Here is a 10543-nt window from a genome sequence, read left to right as displayed (position 1 = left end):
TCAGTGAGATTCAGGAGCTGTACTTTCTTATTCCACGCTCTCCTGTGAATGTTTACATGTTATGACCAATAAAAATGACAAAATGTTTGGGTGGTGTTAGTTAAAGGTACACTGCGTAACATTTTGGACTTTACTGTTGCCATCAGTACAAAACATGCTCCTAATAACCGGCTCAACACAGAAAATGCTATTACTGTCGTGGGTAATCAAAGAATTGATTTGGATGGAGACCTGACCTGCTTAAATCTCAAATTCTGCTGACTTTAGTCACATCTCCATGGAGACGAGCTGGAAACGTACCCACTCTCGCTAAAGTTACAGTCATGTCTTAGGAGAGCTGAGCCGCTCACAGCAAAATCACATGTTCTACAATTATGAGGTATTTTTCAATGCTGAAATCATCTGTCAGAAAATAAAAGCTTGTATTTCAATTTCATTTTTTGGGTAAAATTCTACGCGGTGTGGCTTTAAAGCAGACACTGTTTATTCATTCTTATGATTTTGATGAAGATCCGACCACATTTAGTGACCAGTTGAGGCAGAAGAGTGAGAAATTCCACACAATGAACTTGCTTTTTCTTGCCACTGTATATGTTAAACTACCAATTCGGCTCAAAACACGAAAATTTCATAAAATGAAAACTCGGCAGGGTCCAGACATTTACTCGGGCCTTTTTCCTTTTTTGTTATTTTGAAAATGTAAAAAAATGAAAGTAAAACCAGATTTTTCTTTTCATGGGAATGTCTCATCAGTAACCTCATGCTTTTTGGAGATCATTTCATCTTCCCTTTGCTTCTTTGATCACATTAAAACCGATTTCGATCTGGGACGTCTAAACTTCAAGCCCCAAGTACAAAGCCCATTTAAAAACAAATGGGCACCGTCCTTCCTCCAGCACGGCTCTAACAGCGGCAGTCGTGTTACTGAGCGTCAGCCCCTGGGCGACATTTCCAGTCTGAGCTCGTCTCTGGCACCGCATTCATTTCTCACATTGATTTATTGGACAGCGCTCATTAGCAACATAAGCACAAACAACTGTAAACAAGAGTGACCCAGTGAAGCCAATTTGAATCACCGCAAAATGTGAGGGAGATTTTCACATTCAGATATTAACCTGACGTTAACGTTGTGTTTTCAGTTCTAAATGTGGCCAGGAAGTTGTGTTTAGCCTCAGTCAATCTCACAATAATCCTGCTGAATGAGCCAGTTTCGTCCTCCAAACTCTCACTACTTGCCTTCATAGTGAATATAGATAATACACTGTATGTCTAATGTTAGCCTCTTCTATTTTACCCTCATTGAAGCTGCTTTGTGTCAGCAGTGATTTCCTCTGCTGGAGTTGTTTATGTGAAAAAGAGTTGTTTTCACCTGTTCATGAGCAGCATAATGGTCAGCGCTCTTGCCTCAAAGGTTTCAGATCCCATTCCAAAAGCTTGCAGGGAGCTTCGGATTCTCTTCCTGTTTTCCTGCTGCAAATATGCACAATAGGGTCCCCTCTCATGGAAGAAACACACGGGCTGTTATGTATGTTAGATATAATGGCCGTGATTAGGGCTGGTCAATAAATGGACTTAATTGGATGAATCCATGCTTTTAAAAACAGACGACGATGCGAAAATGGAAACATCTTTAAAGGTGGGGTATTTTGCAAAATCGACTTTTTCAAGCTTTACATCATGTTATTATGTCACTCCCTCATTAAAAACATGCCTGAAGTGTTGCCTTGGCACATTCACGTATTTTTGAGTAATCTGTAAAAACTCTGATGGCGGCCATTTTAGGGATAGGTTTGCCTGAGTCCTCCTAGAAACGCCCCCACCTCCTGGAGACGCCTCCGAGCTTTCGTCACCAGCCGAGTAACCAACCACTGCTCCTCAGCAGAACCCCCTCCCCACTGATGCCACAGACAGCGTGTGGAGGGGGCGTGTCGGAAAGAGTCAGAGGTTCTTAAAGAGACAGAGGCCTATTTCAAGACATTCTCTACAGCCATTTTGAGAGAGACATTTTATACAAGGCAGTTATTCTAATTTACTGCATTTACAGACCAACAGAAGGTTTGGTCATCATTGTAGTGTGATATAGACTGGTGCTATGTGATTGAAAAAAGCATAATACCCCCTCTTTAAATCACACGTGCACCATTTACAGAGTTATAACAGTGAGCAATGGATTTCTCTTCCGCTAAAAGAGTTTGATTTTCCCCTCCTCTTGACCTCTTAACCCTCACCTGAACCCGAGCACATTTTCTCCAGTTTGGCTTTACCCTAAAAAAAAAAAAGTGTCAAAAATGAGACGAAAACGAGGATGAAAACGCAACAAAGACGTGACAAAAAAGCAACAAAAATGTGACAAAAAAAAAAGCAATTAAAAGTAAAAAGAAAAGTGACTACAATACGGCAACAACGAATGGAAAAAATATGTGTTTAGATGAGTTTTGTAGGTCTTAGCTTTCAAAAAAGGCGTTACACTGGGCTATAGGCTGTGACCTTTTAGATTTGGGTAAAGCTGAACCGGAGAAAATGCACTGAAAACCCTCATCTGAACCGAGTGTATTTTCTCCAGTTTGGCTTTACCCAAATCTAAAAGCTTCAAGCTTCAAAATCGTGACAAAAATGAGACGAAAGTGAGAATGAAAACGCAACAAAAAAGTGGCAAAACTACTACAAAATATTACAAAATGGAAATCGTTTTTTTGTACTCAAACTTGTCAAACTTGGCTGTAAATACTGTTTAAGTGGCGCTAGCCTGCAGTTAGCTATGGCCGTTAGCCTGCTAGCTTCTTCTTCATGATTCAAGACATTCACTACAGCCATTTTGAGAGAGCAATTTTATACGAGGCAGTTTTTCTAATTTACTGCATTTACAGACCAACAGAAGGTTTGGTCATCATTGTAGTGTGCTATAGAATGGTGCTATGTGATTGAAAAAAGCATAATACCCCCTCTTTAAAGTTAAACGGAGGTACTACAGCAATGGCAGAGCAATGGCGGCCCCTAGTGTTGTCGTCACAAAGCAGAGCAACCATTGGTCCCGACACTGCTCCTTATGTGTCGCCCCAAATGCAGAGGACGAACTTCCTTTTTTCTTACCCTCATCCTGTTCTGAATGATACGAGAGTCTTCTGCGCTTCAGTGACTCATTTGCATTTGTGTGAGCGAATCAATTTTCAGAGAGATAATTAGCTGCAAGCAGAGACCCAGGCATGTTGATCATGAAATAGTAGGCTGGCTGCAGGACTCGGATTTCAGTGGGACTTTGATACACAATATGTTACAAATGCTGCATAATCTCCATCAAAACTAAATATGAAAAAAACAATGTGCTAATGCTATTTCAGTGTAATCCTCCCCAACATGGCTACACGCTGTCAACCATCCAGAAAGAAGATTTTAATTAGTCATAAAATCTTTCAAATGGATTGAGCTAACGGAGCTAAACTGTTGCTTATCAAGACAAACCACAGTATTTTCTCGCACAGCGGGACTCGCAGCGGCTCGATTCATAATTTTAATTGATTTTGCGGCGTGCGGCGGCGGCCATGTTGGATTCATTTGGAGACGCAGCTTAGAGGAGTCACACTGGGCACAAATGGGCCCCCAGCTGAGAGGAGTCCGAGAGGCTGGCACTTCAAATGAGGGCGCGGGACTGGGCTGAGTGTGGACGGAGAATGAGACACGAGCTGTGAGCTTGTAACAGGAGAGACTCACACAATCTCGCAAAATCATGGGTAAGTTATTGCTTTTTAATGCCATTTTAATGCTCAGAAACAACATTTTTGCACACTTTTTTTTCTTTGTGTAAAATTGACATGAGATATTTCTTGTATTTTTTATAAGATTATGGAGTAAAAAGGTTGAGTCATGTCATTATTATGCAAGAAATTACGGTTTAATGCCAGTTGGAATCAAATTAAATGACATATGCTCTTCATTTTGGTACAGTTTGTGCAATGAAGTTGAATGTCCAGTGGAAACCTGTAGATCTTTAAAGGGGCTAGATGTAAGTTAGCCATTTTATACTCACTACTGCCACCTCAGGTCATGCGTGTAACTGCACCTTCTATATTAAGCTCGTGCATTTCGGACCCGAATTAACACCGTTTTGAGTGAAAGTGCAGGATTTTAGAGGCAGTTGTGGTGAACAGGTCTGAGCTCATTCTACACATTAGAGCATGAACATGTAGGGGGAGGAAAATACATAATTTTAACATTTTTAAACTCTGTATAGTCCCTTTAAGTAAATCTTGGCCAGGTGTGTATCTAAAGCAGGGGTCTCCAACCTTTTAACCCTGTTATCTACATTATTGTAAAAATTGTGAGGTTGAGTTAATTTTTACACTACAAAAGAAATACTGTATTTACCTAAATATTTGTTTCAACAGGGGCGGCTTTCTAAAAAAAAATTATGGGGTGGCAAGCAGGGTCAGGGATAATTTCTGGGGTGGCAACACATTTTATAATGTCGAATGTTTATAGCGGGGTATGCAAGGTAATTTTTCTGTTTAGATGCAGTCTTAGCCTCGTAAAAGTATATACACATAGTAGCATTGTCCATAATATAAGTAGAGGGTTTCTAACTCAGGTTAAAATTAAACTTACAAAAAATAAATAATAATAAATCATCATCTCCTCCTGGAACCGCCACCTTAACGTGGTGGAGGGGTTTGAGCGCCCGAATGATCCTGGGGGCTCTGTTGTCGGGAGCTTCGTGCCCCTGTAGGGTCTCCCATAGCAAACAGGTCCTAGGTGACGGGTCAGACAGTGAGCGGTTCAGAAGCCCCTTATGAGAGACCAATAGGCCTGGTTAGAACCATGAGGCCGGCCTCCTATGGACCCACCACCTGCAGGAGGAGCCATAAGGGGCTGGTGCAATGTGATTTGGCCCGGCAATGGACAAGTGGAGGAAGATGTATGGATGGATGGAATAAATCATCATCTTGAGAGCCACCAGAGTTGGCACCTGGCTCATTATTTAGCTATAAAGTTGTTATAATACTTTGTCCTGTCAAACAAGTATCAGGTCATACCGCCTTTGCGATGCCCAATCCCGTCAGACCTTGGAAGCTAAGCAGGGAAGGGCCTGGTCGGTACTTGGATGGGAGATCGTTTAGTAACACCAGGAAGCCTGGCGAATGTAGTGAGTGAGTGAGTGGTTGGTGGTGGTCGGAGGGGCCGATGGCGCAGACTGGTTGCCTCGCTTCCGTCAGTCTACCCCAGGGCAGCTGTGGCTACAATAGTAGCTTACCACCACCGAGTATGGAGTGAACGAATAATGCAATGTAAAGCATCTTTGAGTGTCCAGAAAAGCGCTATATAAAACCGATGCATTATTATTATTAAGTACTAACTGTGAGTGAGCCTCTGTAAGCAGCCAAGTAGCTTCTTGAGCAGATGTGAGACGTCACATGACATCGATGGGGTGGCAGCTGGGATGGCAAGACCTTTACCCCTCTTGATCCGCCCCCTGGGTTTCAACATGTTGAGAACCCCAAAAACATCCATAAATGTGACTTGTCAAGCATTTTAAAGGGACTAAACATTTTTTTAATAATGTATTTCCCACCCCCTACATGCTCCAGCAATGTCCTAATGAGCCCAGACCTTTTCACCACAATCAGGCTCCTCTGATCCTCTGAAACGGTGCAGCGCCTCCTGGGTTTGTCCTTGTTTCAGAGCGTGCTGTCCTGCAGTGGTCAGCTGTTCCACCTCCTCCTGAGCAGCTCCCTCCGCTCCACAACAGTCTTTCACCGTCTTCTGGGAAGAGTGTAATCTAATCTGTTCTATTCTCCAGTGAACGTACAGTACAGTCAGAACAATTGTAGGGATAAGAAGGCTTGTGTGGCTTAGCTTTGAGTCTTGCCCGGATACCTCCATGTTTGTCCCTTATGTTTCCTGTAGCTCCTCTTGTGACGCCTCCACTGTTCTGCAGGTGTTGCTAACTCGAACCCTAAGGTGCAGGTAGCGGGTTAATGTATTATTATTATCAGCTATTCCAGTGCTGCTGAAACGTAGAACTAATAGAGCGCTCGTGGCTTTTTGCTGTAACCTTTGTGTAATTGTACAAACCGAATCTCCACAATGGAAATAATTACGATCCAGTCAAAGCGCCGCAACCAGGAAACATATAAAGCATTTGAGCCGGTCTTTGTAATTACGCACAGGCCGATAACAGCTCCATAGAAACATAATTAGCGAGCGCCCTGTGTCAGACATGTACATTCCCTTTACAACAAAGCCTCTGAGAATGTACAGACCGCGTTTGACGTCAGCGAGCGCAGTTTATTGGTATTTCAATTATCATCTGCTCGGTTTAATTACTGTCGCTATTGGAGACGAAAGTCCTTTTCCGAAACATTTTAACGGATTTGACGATGTTTTCTTTTGGAGTAGCTTCAGGCGAGACGCTGCAGGTGAAATGAAAAAGAGATATCAATTTGAAAATGTTGTGGCAGACGACTGATTCAAATGAGACAAAATATGCCCACGTTTTTTAGCAACGACTGACAACGACTTTTTTTCAGGATTTGGGATCTTGTTTAGCCCAAACCTGAACCAAGCACATTTTCTCTCTTTCGACTTTAACCACATGAAGCTTCTTGCTGCCTCCAGGCCAGTGTGATGCCACATTTGAAATCTAAGACCTACAAAAGTGATGTAAATGGATCTTTTTTCTTGTGTTGTTGCTGTGTTGTCGCCACTTATTAGACATTCTTTTCGTCACATTTTTGTCTCTTTTTTGTCAATTTTTTGTCCCTTTTTCGTCACGTTTTCGTCTCTTTTTCGTCAGTTTTTCATCTCTTTTTTTTATTGTATTTTCATCCTCGTTTTCATCTTGTTTTTGAGGCTTTTTTCGAGAAGATTTTGAGTTAAGTAAGCCAAACTGGAGAAAATGTGCTTTGTTAATTTTTGATGTATCAGTGAAAAAAAATAATCACATTTTGCCTGTATAGGTTCAAGGCTCTATAAATCAGGTTAGGACTTAGACTGTTAAAAATCTCAGAAAAAACGTCCTAATAATAAGTGTTTAGTTTAGTTTAATTGAGCAACAGATGCATACAGGTATAGTATACATATAACATACAGAATTTTCTACAACATATAAGAGGTATTAGTGCTGCTCAAAGGGAGTAGGAAGAAGTTAGTTATGAGGCTTATAAGTACCTTAAGTACCACAAATGTAAAGTTTGGAGTATGTAGCTACTTAAGATGGAGATATTGTCGCAAGAGCCTAAGGAAAACATGACTTTGAGTAAATGGTAAAAGTGCTTTACAGCTATAGGAACCAGTCACTCAATTAACTCTCTCATTCATACATCAGTGTACACAGACACTGCAGGCAGCGCGGGTGAAGTGCCTTGCCCAAGGACACAATTACAGCGTGCATCTTCAGGAGCCGGGATTTGAACCCCCGACCTTCCGATCATGAGCCACTGTCGCAGAAAACTGGATCAAGTTTTGTAACGTCTGCGACATGTGATCCTGTATACTTCTCCCAGACAATAGCCATATTTGGATTACAGCATGATCTCGTCCACGTTTCATGCTACACGTGGATGCTGAACATGTCGATATTTGTGAATGAATATGTGTGGGAAAGTGCCCGATGTGCTGCAATGTTCAAGTTAGCGGACAAAAGGTCATGAAATAAGCATCACAACGGGTGAGTTTGGTCTATTTTTTTTACATTGACTTTAAAGAAGAACTAAGTAATTTGTTTACCTTAATAAATCCTTTCCGTTGTCCCTCCGGGGGTAATACAAGTGTTAATGGGGTGATTGGGGGGTCTTTCATCTCCCCCTGGTGTCTCTGGCCAGAACCATAAGTGCAACTTTCCCTAACACCGGGTCGGAGGCCCCTATACACACTTAAGGAATCACGAAGAAGAAGCTAACAGGCTAATGGGCAAAGCTAACTGTGAGCTAGCACCACTTACACAGTATCTACAGCCAAGTTTGAGTGAAAAAAATGATCTCCATTGAGTAATTGGATGTACAATATCCCTCTCTCCCTTTGTCTTTTCTGTCAGCGTAGTATTTACTCTCACGGACAATTAATGAGTAAAAAATGCAGCATGCTACGACACCTGCAGTTGTGTTTATGGCCTCTAGGGGCATGAGTTACTTAGTACTGCTTTAAGTGGTTAAGACTAAGATGTTCAGGGACAAAACTATTGTTTTTACCTGCCGTGTCTCGCCCTAACAGGTGTTTACATCTATGTTGTGTGCAATCTATCTATCAAAGCTGCCTGAGGAGCCAGACGTTGGTGCTCCAGGGGAGGGGGTTCAGATTTGCCCCTGGCCCAGAAGGTCACACATTAGCCCCCCCATTTGGGACGGTGAGGCCTGACCCTCTGACAAACAACAGCCAACCAGTGTAACCAGAGTTCATTGTTTCCTTGCATGTGCTCTTAATAAATCAGTGTTCGGACAGCGGAGGTTACCGGGCGCTGACGGTGCACAGGTCAATGGGACGTCCTGTTTAGGTTTGGGACCAGGGGGCAGAGACCGAAACCTCCCCTAAAGCGAAGAGACAAATGAGACTGTCCGGAAAGAGAGAGCGCTATAGGAGCCAGAGGACAACATCTGTTCACCCACAGCAACACTGGGACACTTTGGGGCAGGGGGAGGACGAAGGGCATGTGTATGATCACATAAGTTGGTAGCCTTTGCCTTGGTGGGATTTTATACCTTCATTTCAGTGTAGTTAGCTTTATTGAAAGAGCATGCAGAGAATAGGAATGGTATAACTCTCAAACATAGAGTAATAGCCAGGCTAGACACACACGCTTTTCCAATCCTTTACAAAGACCCGTATAGTCTGGGATTTGGTCTTATCCCCGCAGGTTTGGATGGGCGTATTGACGAATGGATTAACCAATCAGAGAAATGCATAGCCGGTCCAACATGGTGTCTCTCCGGTTTACAAAAACGTATATAACAAGAAGCATTGCACTGAAAATAGCCATCTTCTGCTAAATCAAACTACTGCACTTTTTTAATTACAGGTGCGAGAAGGTAGAAAGTTTTTGATTTAAGAGTCTTATTTATTTCAGATGGGGCAGTGCATATTAAGTAACATGAGTCCAGTTAGTAAAAATAAGTAATATCTACCCAAAACCACAGTAAGCAGACATGAAAAACAAAATGACACAGACAAACAGTACAAAACACAAAATGGTAAACACTGGTTACAATGGTCACTTGATTATCGCCTTACAGAGTTGCCGTTAGCAGAGTGATATGACATTTGGCTGCTGGAAAAGTCCCAGACACTTCAGCTGTTGAACAGAAAGCAGGAGTGTCTGGCAACTAGACTAATGTATGGGCGTTTCCAAATGTTTTCTCCAATACTGATACTTTTGGTGTAATTTTTCCCGATACTGGTCATTTTATATGGATTTGATCCTCGGCCTGAGGGGGCCTTTCTGTGTAGAATTTGCATGTTCTCCTGCCGTCTGCGTAGGTTTCCCTTGTTTGTTTGTTTGTTTGTTTACTTTGTTGTCCCATAGGGAAACATGTTTTGTCACTTTTCTATTTTGTTATAGTTGCTTTTGACGATTTTTTTCCAAGAAGCTTTTAGATTTGGGTAATGCCAAACTGGAGAAAATGTGCCTGGTTCAGATGGGGGTTAAGAGATTAACTAATGTCAATGTGAAATGAAATACATACACTTTCACAACGAGCATAACCTAAAATACAGTGATCTGGACGGCTCAGTTCATTACTCTGCTGCTGTGGAGCGTTTTGGTGAAGAACAATAAAGTAAACTGATCTTTTGTGTTAAGAATTCCTGCCTTCTTTTTACATTTGCAAATTAGTATTGATTCTTTTTACCCAGCATTGATACTTGGCACTTTGCCATCGATTCAGCATTTATAAGTGGACCTAACCAAGTCAAATCTTTTGTGTGGCCGCATGTAGTCAAAGAATAGACTGTGAGAATTCTAAAACATCCCAATTGTGGATAAAAATGTGTGTAAAAATAGGTTTTACAGCGAACTTTAAAAACGGAGTCACTTGAAGAAACTTTCTCTGAACGAATTACCTTAAAGTTGCTCTCATTTGCCCCCAAAATTCCTCCCGATCGTGATTTTAATGAGAAAACACCAAACCCTTAATGGAAGTCATACTTTCCTTTGTTGTAATGATTTCCTAAAGTGCCACGCAATTATAGTCATCATTAGGAGTATAATGAGCTGGGTGTAAGTGCAAAAGTTCATCCGGAGCCGTTTGGAGAGAGAGGCCTGTGTCTGTGCTGTTTGCAGGTTATAATGTTTCTGCATCAAAGCTCCATTTTGTTCTTGAAATGGATGGAAGATGTGTGTGTGAGCTCTCAGTCATCCATCATAGACAAAGGCTCAAAGGACACAGAGAGATAAAGAACAGGACAGACAAGAGGGAAGAAGTTATCTGGAGAACTAGAATCGCACATTTCAAACCAGTGAAGACTTTGAGAGAGAAATTGACAACACTCTCAGCCACAAACACAGCAACGTGGTTTATTCAATTCATTGCAAAGACGAGGAGTGCAAAGAGCATTGGAG

This window comes from Gobius niger, assembly GCF_951799975.1.
Source record: "Gobius niger genome assembly, chromosome: 12".
Lineage (NCBI taxonomy): Eukaryota > Metazoa > Chordata > Actinopteri > Gobiiformes > Gobiidae > Gobius > Gobius niger.
This window is presented reverse-complemented; position numbering follows the sequence as displayed.